This window comes from Lasioglossum baleicum, chromosome 20, assembly GCF_051020765.1.
Source record: "Lasioglossum baleicum chromosome 20, iyLasBale1, whole genome shotgun sequence".
In the NCBI taxonomy this organism is placed as follows: domain Eukaryota; kingdom Metazoa; phylum Arthropoda; class Insecta; order Hymenoptera; family Halictidae; genus Lasioglossum; species Lasioglossum baleicum.
In genome coordinates this window covers 6,417,503-6,442,154 of record NC_134948.1, presented here as the reverse complement: position 1 = coordinate 6,442,154, position 24,652 = coordinate 6,417,503, and the positions used below count along the sequence as shown (strand labels likewise).

General features: G+C 35.8%; 1 protein-coding gene and 1 long non-coding RNA gene across 4 annotated transcripts in view; one reads left to right on the top strand and one right to left on the bottom strand.

Annotated features, from left to right (window-relative positions):
* Positions 1–16,497, top strand: part of LOC143218694 (uncharacterized) — a 75,478-nt gene extending 58,981 nt beyond the window's left edge. The window contains exon 3 of the long non-coding RNA XR_013011145.1: positions 15,992–16,497. This is a non-coding gene — a long non-coding RNA (uncharacterized LOC143218694). The remainder of the gene's footprint in view (positions 1–15,991) is intronic.
* The window catches only part of Stet (stem cell tumor), a 578,556-nt gene that overhangs the window by 281,355 nt on the left and 272,549 nt on the right, over positions 1–24,652 (bottom strand). The gene's annotated exons all lie outside the window — the stretch shown is intronic.

Genomic DNA, 24,652 nt, shown 5'->3' with positions numbered 1-24,652 from the left:
AGACCGCTGCCAAAACGCTATAATTTTCTCGATTCGGATGCACCGAACGATACCCCCGTTTGTCTAACGATTCAATTAAGGGGCCCTGAGCCTCGGGCTCCGGACAATGGAGATCAAAGGGCGCAGGTGCATCCTTGCTGCGCTGATGAGATTTAGACTACACTTCAGCCACAAAAAGTACAACCACAGAAACGTTTTTTCATCGAATCAGTTCGAACAATAGTTACTCGATTGAGAGTTAATTGCTGGAATCTCGTTAGAGGAATGGTTGGACAGTTAACCCTCAATCCGTCGTCCCTCGTGTCAATTTGACACAGTTTTCCAGAAATAAGTTATACCGGTAATTATTTTTCTCGGCGCTCAGGTTCGATCAATTTCTACACTAAATGAATATAGCTTGACTTCATTTAGTGTAGAAATTGATCGAACCCGAGCGCCGAGAAAAATAATTACCATTCTTTCAAATAGTGCGATCGCGAAAATACCTCCTTTATCTTATAATAAGTTATACTGTTCTGTTATTTTGAAATTTGCCCGAAACTTTGTGACTCTTATTTTTCTCAATGCGTAACACATAACCCAAAAAACACCTAAATTATATATAAAACAGATATTTATTAATTTTTTCAATTTAGTTTATGTAATATATAAAATGTGCAATTGTTTACCACGTTTATATTAACTTGCCGTGTTGTTGTACGCGTCAAATCTTGTAATAGAATTTTGTATACACACTTGCTCCGATGACAATAAAAGTAGAAAATAAAATATAATAAAAAGAACTTTTTAAACACCACGCTTATATTAAAATGCAATAAGATGGAGAAAATAATTTTTTCCCTGGTTCTCCATAAAATGCCGACTCCACTTAAATGATTAATATTTTATTTTTTCCTAAAATTTTCAGTAATTAGTTCAAAATTTCTTCTGTTATCAAATTAACGCTTTTATTTATACTCACTAATGTCATGATTTTATTTAAATTTATATTAAATTTTTCTATCTATTCCGACACTAATTTTATACCTGAAGAAATCTTGAACTAATTGCTTACAATTTTGGGGAAAAATATTAATCATTTAACTGGATTCGGTATTTTACGGAGAACAAGGAAAGAAATGATTTTCTCCTTTCCAGTGCATTTTAATATAAGCGTGGTTTTTAAAAAGTTGTTTTTTATATATTTTTCAAAATCTTCTTTGCATGCCATTTGGCAAATCAATTCTTCTAATTGCCGAAACGAGTCAGGTCGTTTGGTCCGATCATAAAAAAGTGTTACTGTTTTGAAGTGCGTTCAAATACTTTCGTGGTTCACTGTATTTATTGCAATGATTTTCCCGTTTAGCATGACGGATTCCGCAACATCTGAGAATTTTAGGAAAAAATAAAATATTGTTAATCATTTAACTGGATTCGGTATTTTACGGAGAACAAGGAAAGAAATGATTTTCTCCTTTCCAGTGCATTTTAATATAAGCGTGGTTTTTAAAAAGTTGTTTTTTATATATTTTTCAAAATCTTCTTTGCATGCCATTTGGTAAATCAATTCTTCTAATTGCCGAAACGAGTCAGGTCGTTTGGTCCGATCATAAAACAGTTTTACCGTTTTGAAGTGCGTTCATATACTTTCGTGGTTCACCGTATTTACTGCAATGATTTTCCCGGTTAGCATGACGGATTCCGCAACATCTGACGAGAGGGAAACGGGAAAAAGTCTGCAGCATAAAGGCGCGGTCTCTTTGGTCTTCGCCGCTATTTTCGACCGAACCCCCGCGATTGGGCACGTGCCCGACGTGCACACCATGAATGAGCGCCATGTGACTCGGCGACGAGTTGCATCTGTGCATCGGGATGCATTTAGGAAAGACCGCCGCGCCGGAGGAACGATGAATGAAGTGAAAAAGCTGCGACGTGTAAACACACCGCTGCGCGCTCGCGAAAAAAATAAAAGAAACGAGAAAAATGTTTCGTCACTTGCGTTTCGGGAACAATGAACCAGAGCTTTTTCGGCGAGGCGGAATGAAAGCTGGCGCCAGCTTTTGTGCGTTCAAGGTTGTTATATGTCACCGAAAAGATACGGTAAATCGACGACCGTTAGACAATGGGCTACGAGCTCGTTTGTCTACGGTTTCGTGCCTCTGGTTAAGCTTTTCCACCCTTCGGGCGATAAAATGGACATTTTTTCCTAACACCAGGAAGCTTTTTCACTCCACAGAAAATTTATACAGTAATTCATCAACGTACTTCAAATTTTCCGGCCCGAAATGCTAATTACCTCACGTAGAAACAGTATGTATTGATCCTTACCGCTGGAGAATAATAGTCATTTTGTGACATAACTTTTTTGTATTTATTTATTTATTTATGAAAGTTTTACCAACACGTTTCCGAGATTCTTCCGGTTAAAATGAGTCCAAGCACGATATAATTTCAATCATTATTGGTTGTTTAATCCTCGAAATAGCGGAGCTTCTATTATCCGAACGCAATGACTCGGGTATAATCAAGGTTCTAAAAAATTTTGGATTGATGTAACGATGTCGTGTTTGGGCTCATTTTAACCAGAAAAATGCGACGAATATTCCCATGAATATTTCATGAAAATATAAGTATCACATTTTTGAAATTCAAATTCAGATTCCGTAGTAATTTTCGGAGGTTTTGCGTTCCTCGCGTTTAAGAGTTACACAAAGCCATTGTATGAAATATTCGTGGTGCACTTTTAGCCGTTCCATTAAAAGAGGAAAGTCGTAAAAATGATTTTCGCCAGCCCCGAAAAGCGAAAATATTCTGAAAGAACCGAGCAGCAGAAACAATGGAAGACATTTTTCCCCATTTTCCGCGTTCGAGATTTCTAACGGTAATTCCAACGAGATTTTCCTTCTCCCCGGGCCCGAAAATTTTCTGACCGTAATTCCGGCGAGAGCGATATTCGGCTCGTAATGTTACACGAGAGATTTCATTTTCGGTTACAATTATCTGCCGGTGATTCCGCGAGACCGATACTCTGACCCTAATGCTCACGAGGGATGTTATTTCCGACCTGAGTATTCTGATCGTAATTCACCAAGATCCGATACGATTGCAAGGGGGAATTTTCGGTTTTGGTCACGCATCAATAATTGTTAATCTGCGCCGTAACTCATTCCGTATCATTCCTGTTTTAATGCTAATACCGCAGCTGCGCCTCGGGTTTTTCCAGCTGTTCGCGTTGCCACGCAAAAACACAACATACCTCAACATACATAATTATTCTTGTCAATTCCATGGAAATGATAGTAGGCCACGGAATTTCAACCTCGACGCACAGCAAACCACGAAATTATTTGAACGCACTTTAAAACAGTAAAACTAACAATAAGTTATACCGTTTTAAAGTGCGTTCAAACACTTTCGTGGTTCGCTGCACATTTCTCAAAATAATTTTATCCAATGTTTTATTGAAATAAAAATTTTGTTCTACCATCAATCTATCGAATTGGGTGAAATTCTGACATATTTTGTTACACATTTTTTACAGATCAAAGATTTATAGTAAGGAGCATAACTGATTCCACACACTTTAAATCAGAACAACTTCTTTATGAATGTACCAAACGACTTGAATTTCTCTGTAAGGCTAGAAGAATTAGTTTAGTAAATGACGTGTAAAAAATATGTTGAAAAAATGCATTTGGACGGAATTGTGAAAAAAAATAGTAAAAATTGATTTTTACAACTTTTTTAGCTGGGCCAATAACGAATATTCCAAAGATCTGTCTGGTCAACTGGTATAAATTATATACGCTCCGAAAATTTCATTGAAATTAGCTAATTGGTTTGCGAATTATAAACGATCAAAAGTGGTAAAAAGGCCGAAAATCTTGAATAATTGCTATTTTTACCACTTTTGATCGTTTATAATTCGTAAACCAATTAACCAATTTCAATGAAATTTTCAGAGCGTATATAATTTATACCAGTTGACAAAACAGATTTTTTAAATTTTCGGTATTGGGCCAGCTAAAAACGTCGTAAAAATAATTCTTCTAGCCTTACAGAGAAATTGATGTCGTTTGGTCCATTCGTATATAAAAGTCATTCCGATTTAAAGTGTGTGAATCAGTTATGGTCCTTACTGTACATAATACAGATAGTCACAGAAGATTCAATAAAGAGTACAAATAATTGATCCAAATGATTAGAAAAAATTGTGACTATAGAAAAATCGAATAATAATAGAAATTATTTTTATTTGTGTTATAAAAATATTTCTGATAAAATAGTTTTGCCTTTGGAATAAAATCGAGCAATTTAAGTAAATAAATAATTCAGGTTCGTTGGTTTAATATTCGTTTTGGTAGAAGCTAATTTTTTATTTCACCACGAAGAGTTATTAAGCGGTCATTGCAGGTGTACCGATATAAAATATTCGCCAGGATTTTTCTTTAATGTTTTCCTCCTACCTCGGAGGTATATTAGCTGTTTTGAATTCATGCAAGTATGATGCGCCACCAAAGCAGTGGAAATATTAAAGAAAAACTTCGATGGAAATATTCAGAGTCAATATCATACAACTTTCTTGTTCGAAAGATTTCTTGCTCATTAAAAGCTGTTTAATACTTGTCTACTCGAGTTTCATATAAAATGCATACGACATAATTTATTAGCGACGAATAAAATGTAGAAAATCCTTTAGCGATGAAAAATTTATCTGGGATTTTGATTCATTCATGACAGAAATTAGTTCATTAAATAAAAACTCAATAAAACCATCAAACGAATTTAAGAACGGAATATTATTTTCTTATTAAAACGATTGAAAGCGAAATTCAATTTTTATCTCAAAAAATTCAACTAAGAATGGAATTTTGTAAAATACTAGAAAACATTAACATTAAGAAATTAAACTAAAATGCGGATTTTTATGCAAAATGAAAATGGTCTAAAAATAAAGAAACTTTAAATATTTTCTAGAGTTGGAATAAAATATGCTTGCTTAAATTTTTGTAATGTTTTAATTTTCATCCACTTAATTTTTCCATAAACGCATAAAATCTCGCTTCTTCCCTGAGGAATAACTCGGCGAAACAATCGGTTTGTTTATTCCATTTTTCGCAAGTTAGTTAAGAGGACGAGGAACATCGCAGAAAGAATTCGCAGTCTACTTCTCGCGAGCTAATCGCAATTTTATGTATCGCGGAGCTTAATTGATATACTTTCTCCAGCTTCTGCGTTCAACTCAACATTGTTCCGGTCGGTATGCGCTGAAATACATACACGTACACACCGGCGAATTATGCGTTTAACAAGCCTGAAGATCAGATTAATGTAACAAGGGCAGACGCCGCGTGACGTACTAATTAATTAGTAGAACGTTTTACATTTCTTTTTCCGAACATTTTAACCATACCGTTCGACAAACACGTGAGAACAACGCCTCGAGGAACGTGTGAACCTCGCGAAAGAAACCTGCAAGTCGAACTGCAAGAAACAGACCCTTACATCGAACACGATGAAACAATTTCACAAGAACGATTTTTTCGAATGAGTCCAATTTAAATGAATATTTCATTTCGTTGCTGATTCAATAAATTCCATTTTACAACACACATTGTTATACATACATATACTTGTGTGTACTTAATTAGACAATTTATGATTTATTTATATACAATTTATGTTCACTTCGTATACAAGTTAAAGAATCATGAAATGAAAATTTTAATAGAATTGATATGTGTATACAAGGATTTTTTTCATTGCAAAGAGATTTCTACTTTTAATTTTGTACTCAATTAGACAATTTATGATTTATTTATATATAATTTATGTTCACTTCGTATACAAGTTAAAGAATCATGAAATAAAAATTTTAATAGAATTGATATGTGTATACAAGGATTTTTTTCATTGCAAAGAGATTTTGACTTTTAATTTTGTACTTAATTAGACAATTTATGATTTATTTATATACAATTTATGTTCACTTCGTATACAAGTTAAAGAATCATGAAATAAAAATTTTAATAGAATTGATATGTGTATACAAGGATTTTTTTCATTGCAAAGAGATTTTGACTTTTAATTTTGTACTTAATTAGACAATTTATGATTTATTTATATATAATTTATGTTCACTTCGTATACAAGTTAAAGAATCATGAAATGAAAATTTTAATAGAATTGATATGTGTATACAATGATTTTTTTTCATTACAAAGAGATTTTTACTTTTAATTTTGTACTTAATTAGACAATTTATGATTTATTTATATATAATTTATGTTCACTTCGTATACAAGTGAAAGAATCATGAAATGAAAATTTTAATAGAATTAATATGTGTATACAAGGATTTTTTTTCATTACAAAGAGATTTTTACTTTTACTTTTGTACTTAATTAGACAATTTATGATTTATTTATATATAATTTATGTTCATTTCGTATACAAGTTAAAGAATCAAGAAATACAAATTTTAATAGAATTGATATGTGTATACAATGATTTTTTTTCATTGCAAAGAGATTTTTACTGTTAATTTTGTACTTAATTAGACAATTTATGATTTATTTATATATAATTTATGTTCACTTCGTATACAAGTTAAAGAATCAAGAAATAAAAATTTTAATAGAATTGATATGTGTATACAAGGATTTTTTTTCATTGCAAAGAGATTTTTACTTTTAATTTTGTACTTAATTAGACAATTTATGATTTATTTATATACAATTTATGTTCACTTCGTATACAAGTGAAAGAATCAAGAAATAAAAATTTTAATAGAATTGATATGTGTATGCAAGGATTTTTTTTTTAATTACAAAGAGATTTTTACTTTTAATTTTGTACTTAATTAGACAATTTATGATTTATTTATATACAATTTATGTTCACTTCGTATACAAGTTAAAGAATCAAGAAATAAAAATTTTAATAGAATTGATATGTGTACATATACAATGATTTTTTTTCATTGCAAAGAGATTTTTACTTTTAATTTTGTACTTAATTAGACAATTTATGATTTATTTATATATAATTTATGTTCACTTCGTATACAAGTGAAAGAATCAAGAAATAAAAATTTTAATAGAATTGATATATGTATACAAGGATTTTTTTTCATTGCAAAGAGATTTTTACTTTTAATTTTGTACTTAATTAGACAATTTATGATTTATTTATATACAATTTATGTTCACTTCGTATACAAGTTAAAGAATCAAGAAATAAAAATTTTAATAGAATTGATATGTGTATACAAGGATTTTTTTTTTAATTACAAAAAGATTTTTACTTTTGCTTTTGTACTTAATTAGACAATTTATGATTTATTTATATATAATTTATGTTCATTTCGTATACAAGTTAAAGAATCAAGAAATAAAAATTTTAATAGTATTGATATGTGTATACAAAGATTTTTTTCATTGCAAAGAGATTTTTACTTTTAATTTTGTACTTAATTAGACAATTTATGATTTATTTATATGTATATAATATATGTTCACACACTTCGTATATAAATTAAAAAATTATGAAATGAAAATTTTAATGGAATTGATATGTGCATACAAGTAAAAAAAACAAAGAGATTTTTTAATAAAATTGGATAATGGACTGGCATACGTGAACGGATTGGTGGCATGGCGGCGCGGCGGTGGCGGCGTTTATGCTACGAAAAACGGTACGTTTGTCCCCGGTGTTCTAAATAACATTATTCGGATAATGAAACGTCTAGTTAATCGAACATTGAATAATCAAATATCCGATTGATCAAACTTTCGGTTAAACAGTGTCCGAATCATCGAGGCACTGGCTGTATTTAAATTATTCGAAAACACAGGCCTGCCAATGTTTGCAGCACGATATTTGAAATACTGTTTCCACTTGCATTTGTTCTTCGTGCAATCAATACAATCTAAATACACGGCGAGTGCAGTCGATAATCAATTTAATATGTGTGTCGATTAGCATTCGCGCGCACGCTGTATAGTTCCATTTTTAGTGATTCAAGAAAATTATTTATTAATTCGTAACAACCGTGTTGCCAGCTAAATGCATATTTTAACATTATAGCAATTGTTCAGCTTGAACAGCTTAGATAGCTATTTAGTTTAAATCATTTTTGCTATCGAAGATTCTAAATTTAATATTTGCTATTCTAAAATTTAGTATTGCAATCCCTGTGTTAAGAAAAAAGAGAACATGTGACAGGATCTAAGGATTATAATGAAAATAAATTAAGAAACATAATGAAAAAAAATTATTCAGCTTAAATAGCTTACAATTAGACAGCTATTTAGTTTAAATCATTTTTGCTATCGAAGATTCTTTTAATTTGCTATTCTAAAATTTAGTATTGCAATCCCTGTGTTAATAAAAAAGAGAACATGTGACAGGATCTAAGGATTTTAATGAAAATAAATTAAGAAACATAATGAAAAAAAATTATTCAGCTTAAATAGCTTACAATTAGACAGCTATTTAGTTTAAATCATTTTTGCTATCGAAGATTCTAAATTTAATATTTGCTATTCTAAAATTTAGTATTGCAATCCCTGTGTTAAGAAAAAAGAGAACATGTGACAGGATCTAACGATTTTAATGAAAATAAATTAAGAAACATAATGAAAAAAAAATTATTCAGCTTAAATAGCTTACAATTAGACAGCTATTTAGTTTAAATCATTTTTGCTATCGAAGATTCTTTTAATTTGCTATTCTAAAATTTAGTATTGCAATCCCTGTGTTAAGAAAAAAGAGAACATGCGACAGGATCGTAATGAAAATTAATTAACAAAAATAATGAGAAAAATATTAACTGCTGATTCCCTGATTTTCCAATTATAAATCGCCATTTAATTTATACGGCAACAAATTAATAGTAAAAATCTTATGATAAAGAAAACTATTCTAAAACTATAATAAAGTAAACTATTCGGTTGGCAAATAAGTTCGTTCGGTTTTTGTGATTTATTCCTATGTAAAAAACCGAACGAACTTATTTGCCAACCCAATATTAATATTTAGGATAGCAAGTCAGTGATAAAAATTATAAAATCACGAAATACAGTAAAATAAATCATGGAGGTTGAAGTGAAAAAAGTATAATAATGGGAAATGTACTTCGAGGATTTTCTAATAATAATAAAAATGGCTGAATAATATAATAGAATGTCAAATAATGTCAGAGCCAGGTGAAAGAGATTGTAATAAAGCAACGATAATTAGCGAAAGAACCAAAGTGCATCGTAGGAGCCGACCGCGCGTCCATACAAACGCAATTTTCCTAATTGAATTAATCAAGTTAACACGAACACTAATGTGTTTCGTGAGCAACGCAGGAAACATGCCAGCGGATGGTTTTAATACGGATACTTCCACGGATACGACCTCGTTGTGTCTAGAAACGGGCTCGACACCTACTCACTTCCGGTCCTCATTACAAATTACACGTATACATACACCGAGAGCCACAACGCCATTTGTAAACTAATTACCTCGGTGTCAGTCATATGTGTTTTATGAGATCTTTAAACCCTTTATCCTTTCAACTAACATATAGAAACTTCCTCTCCAAACATTCCTCATTAGAAATTCGCTAAATTATCAACTTTTATCTTCAGCTCTCCGACGGCTTTTATTAATTACTGGCCTTGGCGGCCGCCATTTTGGCACTTAATACACCCGTTTTCACTTATGAATATTTCTTTAATTTTATGTTGTGTGGAAACATGGTTTTTGATACGATCCATTTTTATAATTAATTCAGTGGATCTGATCGTATAATGTTTCCTTAAAAATATATTTGTACTGTGTTTTAACTTTTAAATTTATTATATAATATATTAGACTATAAAATGTATAATTAAAATTTTTTAAACAGTAATGGATTTTATTTAATCAAATAATGCTAAAACAATTGTGCTACAATTATTACCAGACATTTATCATTAAATAATTCCATAATTCCTAATCGAACAAATGTCTAAATTGTTCTAAATATTGTAGAGGCAGAATGAATTCTCAGAGAAGTAACTACTTAATTAATTGAACTGTATTGAGTTTGGTAACAAAGAAAAATTTTTTAAATTCTTCGATGATGAACGAGCGACAAAATGGCCGAAAACTTTTCGAAATTCTGCGAAACGGACGGGATCCCGGGGGCCGTAAGTCACGTGTCCATCAATCAGACAGCTTTTGATGGGAAAAACCATTATCCCGACGCAGTTACAATTTTTTCCTTTCGCGACTTTATCCGACGCCCGACGAAAGAGCAGAGAAAGTCGCACAGACCTGCCCGTAAAAGTTTTCAATTTCCTTTCACTAATGGAATAGCGAATCGTCTTTTGTTCGCGGCCAAGTATTCCAAAAACCGGCTGGAATTGTCGGGAGGGAGAGAGAGAGAGAGAGAGTGCTGGAGACGAGCCCTGTGTCCTGGGAATTTCTTGTTTTATTCAAGGTGTGCCATTTTTTGCGGATGGGCTGATCACTTGGGGAAATTTAACTTTCGCAAGGGGAGATTTTCGTTTCGATAACTTCCCTCGTGGAAATTTCATTGTAAATTAGATAAATTCCCTGTACTCACACAGTATGCATAAATTTTTAAAATTTGGTACATTTTGAAATTCGTATTTTTATCACAAAACAATTTCTTACTTGGCAATATATCAATCATTTCTTTTGATTTTTAATGATAAAAATATGATCTTTTCACAGCAATTTTTCAGAAAAAATATGTACAAAAAATTGCATATTATAAATAAGAAAGGTTTGTTTAAAATGAGATTTTCTGTTAGTTCATTTGGAAATCCTGTAATTCAGGTTTGTCACTTCACACATTAATACAATCATCATTCCAAATCACTATTTCGATGTGGTCATAATTTCATATCATTATTCCGATATTGTAATCGAATGAAACGATTTTATAGATAAGTTAATAATGAAATATTGTTCAGCGAAATGCCATATTGTCAGTCATAATGATCAGATAAACGATTACTATTCAGCATAGCATATAAATTCCCATATGATTCGGTTTCTCTAAATTAATAGCGATTTACAGTGTAAATTACACAACAAAATTGCAAGATAACAACTATAAAATTGTATTCAATCGCTTCGTAAATAATAATTAGGTAATATTAACAAACTATGAACAATCTTTACAATTTTTGACATAAAATATTTCATACATTTTTCCATTTGGAAGATTGTTCGGCGTAACAATTTTCTTTTTTATTTAACAAAACAACTATAAAAGAAGCTTATGAGGTAGAGATGTCCACCGCCATCCTGTTTCGATCCTGTAGGATCAATGGTTCAGAAGTTATGCTTGCTTAAAATTGAGCAATCTGCAGTGTTTTTGACAGGTAAGGGCGTCGCCATATTGGTAGTGACGACCGCGAGCCTCTTACTGAGCACAGTGATGCCAGAGCTGTGGTACTGTGGTACTAAACCATACCCCCACCATAGCCTACTATTGCCCCTACGTTGTTTTCCAACGCGCCCGCGCGCTACACTCACCAGCGTATCACTCTACTGTATTCGTAGAGGTACGCTGGTGAGTGTAGCGCGCGGGCGCGTTGGAAAACAACGTAGGGGCAATAGTAGGCTATGGTGGGGGTATGGTTTAGTACCACAGTACCACAGCTCTGGCATCACTGACTGAGCAGAACCGCCGGTCCTTGCGGCGCGCGACCGTCACTACAAACCAATATGGCGGCAGCCTTAACTTTCAAAAACACTGTAGATTGCTCCTGAACCATTGATCCCACAGGATCGAAACTTCGATCTTGCAGACGCTCCGGGTACAAATCTACTGGATTACATACCAAACACATCACAATTTATAGGAAAAAGGCACAAATTTTGACTCCGATATACCGGGTGTCCAAAAATTCGTGAAAATCCCGAAAGGGGGTGGTTCCTGAGACCATTCCAAGCGACATTTTCCTTTGCAAAAATGTTATCCGCGGCTTTGTTTAGGAGTTATTAACGAAAAACACGGACCAATCAGGGCGCCACCTAGACGCGAGTTGCCACAGTCGACCAATAGACAGTTGGCGCGCCGGGCCGACTGTGGCAACTCGCGTCTAGGTCGCGCTCTGATTGGTCCGTGTTTTTCGTTAATAACTCCTAAACAAAGCCGCGGATAACATTTTTGCAAAGGAAAATGTCGCTTGAAATGGTCTCAGGAACCACCCCGTTTCGGGATTTTCACGAATTTTGGGACACCCTGTAGTAAAGAGCAGCCAATATTTCTATAAAAATCGAAAGAAAAATGAAACTTTCGAATGATTCACCTAACGTCGATTTCCACAGTTTCATCATATCAGCGGAGGAGGAAGCGTCAAACGCGAAACGAGATCGGGATCTCGGGGAAGAAGCAGACTGCAGGCGCGATAATCATCGCACACGTACACACGATTTTCACTGGAACGCACTAATCAGCGAGCCCGGTCATTTAATGGAACAACCTCTTTCTTTTTACAACTCATTTGAACAACTTAATAATGGAAGAGGGCATCAAAGAGGAAGTGGAAGACACGGAATCAGATGAAAATCTCGCGACGAAAGGGAGGGGGAGAGAGAGAGGGAGTCGCGGAGAACGGGCACTTTAGTTCGGGCAACGTGCTTTAATTAAACGGGATGCGTTAGACGATGTAACTGGTGCTACGCTGGTGTATACGCTTACTCGGATAAAACAAGCAATTACCGGAACACAGGGGTCAATCCCTCCCTCTACCTTATTCTCACATTTCCAACCAGCTTTCGAAATGCTGAAGCACACTCGACCAAAGAAAACTGCCGCCCCCCCCCCCCACGCGATTCCATTAGCAAAATACCATTCTTTTCAATGGGTCTTTACGAATGTTTTTTTAGTCTATTCTAATTTTTTCATAAGTGCTTATAGGGTGAACACGGTGCAATGATTATGCAACTCTGTTCCTTCTGTTCTGCTTAACAAAAAAATTATGAAAAATTCATAAACATTCCCTAATATCGTACACACGACTGTGAATTTTTTTAAAAAGTCTACAACTTTGTTGTAATTTTTTTGTAAGAGAAGGTACTTATAGGGGGAACATGATGTAATGAATTATGCTGTTTCTTCTGTTCTGTTTAACAAAAAAATAAAAAAACATTCAGAAACATTCCCTAATATCACGCAGACGACTGTGAATTTTTTAAGAATTTTTCTAAAAAGTCTACAACTTTATTGTTTTTTTTTTTGTAAGAGAAGGTATATTTATAGGGTGAACACGCGATGTAATGAATTATGCTCTATTTCTTCTATTCTGTTTAACAAAAAAATTACAAAAAATTCACAAACATTCCCTAATATCATACAGACGACTGTGAATTTTTTCAGAATTTTTTTAAAAGTCTACAACTTTGTTGTAATTTTTTTGTAAGAGAAGGTACTTATAGGGGGAACATGATGTAATGAATTATGGTGTTTCTTCTGTTCTGCTCGACATAAAAATTACGAAAAATTCACGAACATTCCCTAATATCGTACACACGTCTGTGAATTTTTTCAAAATTCTAGTCTGGGAAAATCGATTTTTAAAAAATTCCGGAAACTCAAAATTGCTGATTTTGTATCGAAGTTATAGGGTGACCAGGTTATCAACGTGTATTTTTCAGATTTCTCGAGTCAAGCATCCATATTTAACCCCTCGCCATACCTTTTCTTTTACAGTTGCAGTGATTAGAACGTCTTTATGTACAAAAATGTCGTAGAATTATATTCTTTTCATGGCTACATTTATTTTAATGCTTACATATTGATTGTAAACGAATCAAATTTTATTTCATCTAAATGACACGAGTAACATTCATATTTGTTAGACATTGTTAAAAACGACGAGCCTGGCTCGTCAAAGTGCGGCAAGGGGTTAAAGAAATTAAAAATCTCGAGAAGTGGACGTTTCACTGTAATAAGCCGGACACAGCTCTATTGCAAACACGCTCGGAAGTAATAACGTCTTTCTCAGGGAACGCGAGCGATAAATCAGCGCGGCGATCTCGAGGATGATCGAGACCGAGGATCGAGACTGAGGGGTGTAGAGGCAACTCTGCGGGGGTGTATCGTGCGAGGGGCAATCTCGCGGGGTCCGTGGGATCGATAAGCAAATAGAAGGTGTGCGGTGGCCTCGCATCGCACGCGAAAAGTAGCCGCGGTCATAAATAACGATTAACGTGGCAGCGGGCGACCGAGAAACGGCGAAATTGGTCCTTCCAGCGGCACGGATAGCGCGGAACTCGATGTGTCTTCGTTTGCTGGTAAATTGGTGGCTGCCTGCCGAAGATCCCCAGCTGTTTGTCTTTCGCTCGTGTACGAAAACATTATTCCACGCCTTGTTTCATGAACCAGGCCTCCACGGTTTCGCACGAGTCCGACTTGTGGACGGGGCATTAGCTCAACCTTCGTTTACAGATCCTAATTACCACAACAGTGTACCGTTCAAACCAATTCTGCATTATTTTCAGCCTCGATGACCCTGAAAACAACTCGGTTTTCAATTTCTTCTTCAATATAACAAATCAATTTGTTATTAACAATTACCTTTTTTTATAAAACCTTTACCAGTGTATCCGTGACGCTTCGCTGGGTAAAATGAGCCTAAACACGACACCATTCGGTTTATATTTACCTGTTTAATCCACGATATAGTGGAACCTCGATTATCCGAACTGTTCAGTCAGCTAGTCACTGAATCGTGAATTGCAGAGCGACTATATATCGTGCGAGGTCGTGCTTGGGCTCATTCGATTCGGGAAACTGTCGCGAATACGTCAGTGAAAATTTCATGAAAAAAACCTCGGGAACAACAAAGTTATATTAAAAAAACAAATTAGCGTTTCGCGTAGTCGTTCAGAGAATTGCTTTCAAAGAAGTCCGGGCGCGTAGTGACGAAAATATCAACGAATTGCGACGGAGTGGCAATTAATATAATGAAATTGTGTTGAAACTGGAAAGCGAATGGAGGGGTTTCGAGCGCGAGCCGTCAGCGAAATGAATCGTAATGCCGTATGAAAGGGACTAGGAGTTTTACGGTGCGCGTGGCTCGGCGGCGATACGTTTCACCGTCCGCCATATTTGTCTAGGTACACAAAAGCACTTAATCGCCGGTAACAATAGAAGGAAGCATGCGCGTCCCGACGGAACAATGCGCCGGCTGATTACCTATGAATCCATTCCTCGTTATTAATTATTTGATTTTATGCCCGCCGTTCTCCCCGCAATCCCGGTGCTGTAATTTCCAAGAGCTGGTTACCTTCAACGATACCCTATGAATATACCGCGCGCCCGCCGAACGGGCTATTACGTCCCACGGACCGGGAATTGTTGTTATTTATTAAATTATCGGAACGGCTAACAATCGCGAGAAAATTATCTGACGATCAAGCGATCGGTTACCGAGCACCGTTGCGGGTCAAATGGAAAGGGCGACGTCAGGTCACAATCGCCTTCGGTGTTGACATTTTTTCTGGTTGAACCATAATTCTTTCCGGGCAATGAATGCTCATAAGGGGGGGTGTGGAAGGAAATGGAAGGAACCCAATTTTTAACTTTGGGACTTTGTTCGGACTAGTTAGGAGGTAAACATACTAAAAGAGTTCCTACTCCTAGGAAGTGAGCGGAGTGCAGGGGGGCACGTAGAATGTCCCATTTTTCGGTTCTCTGCTTGTATCTCAGAAACTATGTGTCCTAGCGATAAGACCATTCTATGCAAAATTAAAGCTCATAAAATGTGCCACAAGATTGATTCGATTCAGTTTTTCGCTATCTCGCATAGTTTCCGAGATATCCGCGCTCGAAGTTCACTAATTGTGCTGAAGACTAGTCAAATAAGGCAAAAGTTTCTTATTCGCAATGAGGTAGAAAAACGAAATTGCTTTCCGAGCTACCTAATAATTCCAAGTGACATTTTATTCGGGTCAATATACCTTAAATTAATTTTACATATTTTTTTCTATGTCCTAGGTATCCGTCTCGCGCGGGCCTGAGCGTGGTAGTGGGGGTACAAGAGCGGTAGTGGGGAGCGACTCGGGCGCAGAGTTGGGCAAAATGTAATTTCAATTGCAATTACAATTACATGTAATTGTAATTGAAGATGTAATTAATTACTCATGTAATTAATTCCTGCCCAACTCTGCTCGGGCGACGGGAGCCCGCGAGCACTCAGTTGCCCAGGTCTGCCGGTGAACGACCTTTCCTGTGAGTACAGCCACGTGTTTAATTTGTACTGATGGTAATTTTCAAGAAAAATTATTTACATTACAGTGGAACTTCGATTATCCGTACTAATTAGTGGAACATGATTGTTCGGATAATACAACAATTACATGGTTTCAATGCTCGATTTAATCCTTATTGAAGTGTGCAGTGAATCGTGTAGCGTTTGTGTAGCTCTTTACTTTGCCGGACTCAAAATTTGTGCCTTTCTCCTATAAATTATGATGTATTTGGTATGTAATCCAGTAGATTTGTACCCGGGGCGGCTGCAAATCGAAGTTTCGATCCTGTGGGATCAATGGTTCAGGAGTTATGCTTGCTTAATGTTGAGGTAATCTGCAGAGTTTTTGACTGGTAAGGGCGCCGCCATATTGGTAGTGACGGTCGCGCGCCGCTTACCGAATTGGTTGATGATTATGTCGGGGGTGGCAAGGACCGGCGGTTTTGCTTGGTAAGCGGCTCGCGGTCGTCACTACAAACCAATATGGCGGCGCCCTTGCCTAACACTGCAGATTGCTCAACTTTAAACAAGCATAACTCCTGAACCGTTGATACTACAGGATCGAAACTTCGATCTGCAGCCGCCCTGGGTACACATCTACTGGATTACATACCAAATACATCATAATTTATAGAAGAAAGGCACAGATTTTGTGTAAAGTTTATCCCAAATTAATTCTTTGTGGAATGTATTCAGACGATAAAGAATTCGAATAATCGAGGTTCTACCGTATTTCTTTACAATACAATACTGTTCACAAAGAGTACAGGGTCCACAGAAACTGTATTGCACATTTTCAACCATTATTTTTACTACAATTCACGCCTAAAAACGTCGCCAATGCAATCGGTCGAAATGGTCAAATTTTCTGTTGGTTCGCGGCCTCTTAATTAATATTCGTACGATTCGTCCGAGCGAATGTTATCCAAACGATCGTTTCCTAGTTTACATTTCCGAGGAGCGCGCATAGCCGAAACAACCCGAAACAGTCGGACGTACAAATTCGACGAAATTCAGCGATTTGTTCCCCTTTGTCCGACAAAACAGCGAAAATTCGATACAGGAATATTCATGGAGGACTGGTGTATATTTTTTTTTGTGCGTTTCTTTTTTTTTTTTTTGCAGCGGACGCGCCGCGTTCTATAATCCATTGTCTAAACGAAAAATTTTCATTTAAATTGCGCGTTTCCTACTCGGCTACCAAAATAAAGCGCGCGCGCGCGCGCACGCACACACCCGGCAGTATTTTTCTTCGTTTTCTGACCGGTTTCCCATTCTGCACCGCGCGCCGTTAGTGTTTTTACAGCGTCGTCCGCGATTATTGCAACATTCGTCGGCCGTATTTTTCGAGAGGTTCGACCGGCGTTCCCGCTGAAAAAATACATTCACGCGAAATTATGAATATTTGACGCGATTCTTCGCAAACATTCGAATTTTCGTCTTTCCGGGCTTTCCGACAAAGATTATTCACTTTTTTTTATTAACAGTAGTGATAGCGTCTTTATATTGAAATATTCTGTTCACCATTGAAATAATTGTTAAAAGGTGTCGCGACGAATTCTCAATAGATTTCCGCAACTAAAAATGAACAATTTATTTATTTATTTATGGAAAATCGCAAACCTCGACATGACCATAAATATTTAATTTTTTTTAAATGTTAAATATGAGTTAAACGTTGATTATTTGATTTATCATCGGCGTTTCCTACGTTTGTCTTTGGTTGTTTCACTAGAGTCTTGTAGTTTTCCCGCGCGATTATGCTCGCGGCCCTTTTCCCTTTGTGTCGCGAATTCGTCCTCCCACGCAGCACCCTTTTCTTCCCAGGGCTTTATCTCTAGCTTCACGGTCCAGTCATATATTTCAGCAGAAGTTGCGCCCCTTTTTAAATATAAATTCCCCATGCTCTCGCGATGCTTTCTCGTCCGCCTACCGTTTCCAGCACAGCAACGTCCTTTTTATTGTTTCGATATTATTTATTCTTTACAAGCAAATTTAATTCCCTATCTTGATTTATTCCCTCTCAACGTGCCAGCGGTTTTTCTGCGGCCGGCGCGATTTATTGTTTATAAAAATTAACAGCTTCCCGAAAAAAATCCGCTTTTGTGCTCGACCGATTATTCCCTGGTTCGTTGTTTGCGAATTTTCGCGCGGAAATTAGCAAATTAATGTTTTGATGAGGTGTTGGTCGCTCAAAAATGAATAACTTTGTTTAGCCGGTTTTCATTTCTTTTTAATCTTTTTTATCCACCGGCAAACTTTTTGATAATTTTGCAAAATGTCAATTTTAATATAATTTTTCACAATTCTTGTCGTTGTAATAACTGGACAGCGGATTTTGTGCATTTTTATTACAAAAATGAGTAGGTGTAATTTAAAAGAGTAAAAACGTTAGAAGAATGTAAAAAGACTGTTACATTATTTTCAACCTATCAACCATATTAAGAGAGAAATTAAATTTCTATTTCACTCCAGTTTGTTGCAATTCAGCTTGAACACTTTTATTTTGCATAAAGATCCGCTGTCTAGTAATAACAGACAAATTGTTACAATTCCTGCAATTTCGCTAACGAAGTCTATGTTCAAAATACAAATTTTTGTGCGCACGAGCTTAATATAATTTTTCACATTTCCTATCTGCGAAACTGGATAAAATGGGATTCCATGATTAATATAAATCGCGCCATCAAATATATCGAAAAGTAATAATTACACAAATTCCGATTCTTACCGAACAATTTTACCATTTTCCGTTACGCGTATAATTAATACGGGATTATCGGAAAAGTCTTAAACCTCATTAAGGTTACGCGTAAACACAAAAATGGTTTAAAACTTTTCCGATAATCCAATAGATTACGTAGTTTTAATTTTCGTTCTCTCTCGCGTTAATTAAGGGAATATTCACGGTTACTGGGATTTGAAAACACCGTTTTGTTTTCGAGCACTAAAATTATTTTCTTATCACAAGCAAATTTCATTATTGTCAGGAATTCTGTTACAAAATCGAACGAATTTAAATTTTTCAAACTCTTGTAATCTGGAATTGTAAAACTCCAGGAAATTAGTCTGCTATTTCAGTAACTATTTAGAATTAAAATTACTGTAGCGTGCCCATGTCTAATCTCATGATCTCGTACAGTCAGTGAAAGTGTCATTCACCCTGCATTTTCTCGGGAGTGAAACACACGGCCTCCAAGAATCCTCGGTTTCGCAGAAACGTCGTCCGCTGATGCATCCTGTGCAGAGTCATCGGTGCATCCGGCGATGCATTAAAGAACAGGCTGGAATTAAGGCTGCAGTTACACTGTACGTAAGTTTCCTCATTACTCCTTTTACAATTATTTTATCATAAACTGCTCCAATTTATCCCAATACATTTTGAAATCATCCAAACATCAGACAGAAAATGAGAGCACCATTTTGTTTTTAATAATTTCTTTATGGAACATTTACCGACGTATTCCTAACATTTTTCCAATTAAAACGAGTCCAAGCACGATACACTTCGGATCGCATTTACTCGTTTGATACATGATTCTTTGTATACTGACAGTTAGTTCGGATATTCGAGGTTCCACTATATCGTGGATTACATGGACAATTATAATCCGAATGGGGTCGTGCTTGTACTCATTTTAAGCAGGAAAGTGTAACGAATATGCTGACATAAGTTTTACAAAATAATAATTACATCAATAATTAATAATTAATGGTGGAATCAAAATTTTGTTTTCTCCTTCGATCATTCTCTACCTGAATTGCAACAAACTGGTGCGAAGTAGAAATTTTTAAAAAATATGTTTCATGGTTGAAAATAGTTTTTAAAGTATTTGTGTCATAAATTCTTGAATCCTTTTAATGTGTTCGCGGTATGACATTGGTTTTGTTACATTTATGGCATCTATTGGTATGGTATTGGTACATTTATGGCATCTAAAAATTTTCAAAAATTTTTAGAATTCAGTACGATTTTTACTTATTCCAGATCTACAATGGCTACTGCCACACTGAAAATAAGATTCTATTTAATTCCAGTTTCTCTTAAAATTTTTCTACGAAAATTGAAAATTGCATAAACATCCTCAGTCTAGTCATAACACATTCTTTTAATTATCCTATTAAGCTGAAACCAGTGTTGGGCAAATTTTATTTTAAATAATAAACGATTAAATAATAATTAAACGTGTGATTTTAATTGCAAATAATAACTAAACTTTTTATTGAAATAAAAGTAATTTAAATAATTCCAAAAGATCTATTATATTATTATTTCTTATTTGCAAATAAAAGATTATTTATTATTTGGATTGTGGTGGAAATCAAATAAATAGTTTTTGGTCTTCTCTTATTTCTTGTAGTTTGTATAATACAATGAACACGTGCGCGTTTTTTGTCTGCTGTAGCAACCTTTTCATTATTTGTCAATACAAATAATAATTGAAATTGTATTTGTAAATAACAATTAACTTTATTATTTCAAATAATTCATTCACACTTGCTCAAATAATGAATAATTATTTTTGCTTTTTATTTGAATATCCAAATAAAAAATAACTTTTTATTTAAATAAATTTATTTATTGCCCAACACTGGCTGAAACTAATACACATCGGTGTCCTTAAATATTTTTAACATGTCCACTGCTTCAAATAATGTATGCCCATTGTTGTGATAAATGCATAAAAAATCCGCAGTCTAGTCATAACTGTGTACGACGCAAAGATCCGAGGATTAATTACCCTAATCGAGGCTTGTGTAACCGCACCCTAAGACGGGAAGAACGCGCGCGCGTGCCCCGAGATTCCGTCACCTGCACAGAACTCGCGGAATGCAGATTGCGCGCGTGGACTGGCGGCAGCGGCGATGAAATGGCCGGGAGGAACGCGGTCGCATCAATGGCCGGTGAATGGGCGCCGGCCAACACTTTTCCGGCCGCGTTCAGCTCGGCCTACGTTTCCCGCACTTCGAGTAGGTGAAGGTGCAGCCGCGCGTAAGTTTAGCGTAGGATAAAAGGATAATACCTGGAACCAGCCAGGATGGCAGGCCCGCGGGATGATGGGCGGTCCGTGAGTCACCGCGAAGAAACGCGAGTGCCGTTCCTGGCCGCTAAGGGCGTCAGCCTGACCTTATAAAGTAGGCTCGTACACCCACAACAGCCATCTCAATTTTCCAATGAAACTTCTATCGACATGTTGCTGACATTTTTCTCGTTAAAATGACACCCCACTTGGCACAATTCCGATCGTGATAGCGAAACCTCGATTATCCGAACCGACGACCACGTCACACTCTCTTGTCGATACGATTGTAATTTCCGCTTGAGCTAACGAACAAATTTCTCATGTTGAGTATAAATTTACATTTACTCATCTCTTGTCGGTGGCATAAACTTGGAAAAGTTGACAAAACTTCTTTGTTTTCAATGATTTTTTTAATGAAAGCTTTACTGAAATATTCCTTGCACTTTTCTGCGTAAAACGAGCCCAAGCACGATATAGTTCTATGCTTATTTGTCTGTGTAATCCACGATATAGTAGAACCTCGCTTATCCGAACCGTTCGGCTACGCAGATATTGAATCGTGAATTACAGAGGAAATATACGTCGAACGATGTCGTGCTTAGGCTCGTTTTAATCAGGAAGATGCGACGAATAAGATGGTAAATAATAGTGATAATGTTTCAATTGAATTAATTTAAATAATTCAATGGGACATCCAGGATATTCCTGAATACTATCAGCGGAGGGTTGGATAAATGACTTTGAAGGTTCGTGGAATTGCAAAGGGTCAATAATTTGACGGGAAAAAGTGAATGTACACTGCGTGTGTAAACACGGTTAAAAAACATCAAGGACTTGTTAATAAAACTAGTTGGACGGACACAATCGATTTCTGATTTTCCCTCGGTCGTTACACCGCGCGCGCGACACGACGCGCCGCGCCGCGATTGATTTCGCCAAACAAACCGAATCGATTCTTTCGCGTTTATTTATACCAGCGACTTTTTTTTTATTTCGCCGGACATTCGGCTCGCGTAAGTTCTCATTGTCGCGCGCGCACGTAGGTGTGACACGGCACAACAGCGTTGCGCAATGAAATGCCCCGCTTGTAAGCCCACTCCGCGTGATTTCTGTCGCCGATCGTTCGATTTCACTGGAAAAAAGAGTAAATCGACGGTTCCGGTCCGTGCACTTTCGTCCATTTCCAACTTCCAGTTACTACCGAAAATATTCGCATTCTGTAGAAAATATAATAGCACCCTAGCGGTGGTAGTAACAAGCTTGTTGGCAACATCGAAAATTAGTATCTTCATCAGTTTATTATATTTTTACAAATGTATACATATATGAACGTATTCGTGACATTCTCCTGATTGAAATGAGTCCAAACACGGCACAAATTGGATCATGTTAAAATAATTATTAAAAATTAGAATAAAAATGATTGAAGATCATTCTGTACCGTGTAAAACATAAACCGTGTAAGAGATAAAGCCTTATCCCTTGGCGGTGGTAGTAACAAGCTTGTTGGCGATACCGAAAATTAGTATCTTCATCAGTTTATTTTTACAAATTTATACATATATGAACGTATTCGTGACATTCTCCTGATTGAAATGAGTCCAAACATGATACAAATTGGATCATGTTAAAATAATTATTAAAAATTAGAATAAAAATTATTGAAGATCATTCTGTACCGTGTAAAACATAAACCGTGTAAGAGATAAAGCCTTATCCCTTGGCGAAGGTAGTAACAAACTTGTTGGCGATACCGAAAATTAGTATCTTCATCAGTTTATTTTTACAAATTTATACATATATGAACGTATTCGTGACATTCTCCTGATTGAAATAAGTCCAAACATGATACAAATTGGATCATATTAAAATAATTATTAAAAATTAGAATAAAAATTATTGTAGATCATTCTTTACCGTGTAAGAGATAAAGCCTTATCCCTTGGCGGTGGTAGTAACAAGTTTGTTAGCGACATCGAAAGTTAGCAACTTCACAAGTTTATTTTTACAAATTTATACATATATGAACGTATTCGTGACATTCTCCTGATTGAAATGAGTCCAAACACGGCACAAATTGGATCATGTTAAAATAATGATTAAAAATTAGAATAAAAATGATTGAAGATCATTCTGTACCGTGTAAAACATAAACCGTGTAAGAGATAAAGCCTTATCCCTTGGCGAAGGTAGTAACAAGTTTGTTAGCGACATCGAAAATTAGTATCTTCATCAGTTTATTTTTACAAATTTGTATATGAACGTATTCGTGACATTCTCCTGATTGAAATGAGTCCAAACAGGGTACAAATTGGATCATGAAAAGAATCGTTAGTAATTATGAAAAATATAATTAAAAATGATTATAAATCATTCTGTACCGTGTAAGACCTCGCGTTCGAGGAGATAGAGTTATATCGAATATCGTGCACATCTTTGGACATGTAGCGAGGCGTTACTGTACTAAGGCGAGCACCCAGTATAGTTCGACTTGTTCCTCGCACGGTACGGTCGCGTGGGTACGGATACGGATTGGGATACGGATAGGGATACGGAGGCCAAGAGACGGACGGCTCGACGCCGACGCCGACGCCTCCTCCTCCTCTTCAGGCTCGCAGCCACGAGTTATGGCTTCGCGGTCCGTTGCGCCGACGATTTATGAAGCGAAAGATCGACCGAGGAATCCGAGGAAGATACGGAACGATGGTCAGAGCCGCGGTCGAACTTTTCCCGAGATTCCTCCGGCCCTCTTCCCTAGATCCACCATTTTATTACTGACGCGACTTAACCTTGAAGAGCACCATCTCGATATTCAAAAGCACCCAGGACCTCGCCATTTTGTGGTCCGATGATGAACGCTGAACCTATCGGTAAAATTTTTGGCTACCAGATTTTTGATTTCACAGTTATCGAAGTTATAAAAATGTTGTCGTGGTAAATAATTAAATAAGTGCATTTGGTAGAGCAGGTGTTGTATTAGGTTTGGTTGCATACGAAATGTCCGATTTTAGAATGCGACTCTTATAAAACGTTTCGATCAAGAAATCTTTTTTCACTTTAATACGATCAAGAAACGTGAAATTTGTGGATAGGATACATTGGGTACGAAATTGCGTTTGTTTAATGTCATTGCTAATAAATTTAATCTTGTCATAATATTTTTACAAGTAGAGACAGCGGATCTTTATGCAAAATGAACATTTCCTACACCCGAATTACAACAAACTGAAGTGATGTAGAAATTTATCCTCTTTGTTAATATTGTTTAATAGGTCAAAAATAATATAACAGTATTTTCAAATTCTTCTAATGTTTTTGCTGTTTTAAATTACAGCTACTCATTCTCGCCATAAAATGCATAAAATCCGCTGTCTTATTTATAAG